The sequence below is a fragment of the Teleopsis dalmanni genome, chromosome 2 (assembly GCF_002237135.1).
Source record: "Teleopsis dalmanni isolate 2A chromosome 2, ASM223713v2, whole genome shotgun sequence".
NCBI classification, from domain to species: Eukaryota; Metazoa; Arthropoda; class Insecta; order Diptera; family Diopsidae; genus Teleopsis; species Teleopsis dalmanni.
The window spans coordinates 21476764-21477887 of NC_051847.1; positions in this window are offsets into that span (position 1 = coordinate 21476764).

Sequence of the window (1124 nt, forward strand, 5' to 3'; positions counted from 1 at the left end):
GTATTTTATTTTTTCTTCATTTACTACAAGATCCAACCAATATCACACTTTTGTTAAATTGTTGTGCCGGTACCGTTCAAATCTGCTGTTCGATTAAATGCAATTAGACACTTCACCTGCATGTTTTCTCCCTCTCCGCTGAATAGTGAAAACTATTCATGGTTAAAAAGAACGTGGAAAAATATGTTCAGCCAAGAAAAAAATAAATTATTCAACGAAGAATAATGGCCCACAACAAGAATACAAGGAAATGGATTGTAAGATATCATCATCTTAAAAATGTATCTTACTCTTGCTTTCAAATAAGTATTATTAATGTTTTTACTCAACATACTCAAGGTGGTTCGTTTTTTTTTTTTTTTGGAATTAACTACAAACATTTTCTATGGGTACAGATCTTAGGTGTAGTTTTGGATTATAAAAAATAATGAAATAATAAAATCAGCTTAGTAAAAAATCGGTTTCATTGATTAAAATAGATGGATTAAAAAATGCTAAAATAAAGCATTATTGTGGTTTTAAAATTTTTTAAAAATGTTTACAACCATATAAGCACACAAATAATAATATTTAAGATGATTCAATTAGCTGAGAATTCTCTTATTTTTAATATAAAGTTAATTGTAATTTCTTGTATCGATTGCTTCTGGGATTTATGATTGAAATATGATATTATGAAAATTTCAATAAAAAAAAACGCAATGTGATGAACTAAACATGCTTGTTTTGAATAATGTACCGCATAAAAATTGTCTACATTTTAAGCTACTAACCAATATGCTAAGCAGTATTGAGCAACAGCAACAGCAACAGAAACAGCAGCAACATTGCACTCAATACGGAATCAGTAAATCCATCATCAACAAAATTTTTTAAAACAAAAATTAAACACAATAAAAACAAACACAAAAGCAAAAACAAAAACAAAAACAAAAATTTATCCAAACACACATGTACACATATAAGCTGAATCATATAAAGTCATGAGGGTGATGTTGTGTTGTTGTTGTTTGTGCTAACTACGTCTACTGCTGCTGCTGCTGCTGCAACGTTTATATTTGGCGCGTTTGCAGCAACAACATTGCTGGCATTATTGGTTTTGGTTTGGGGATTAGTACTTTGTG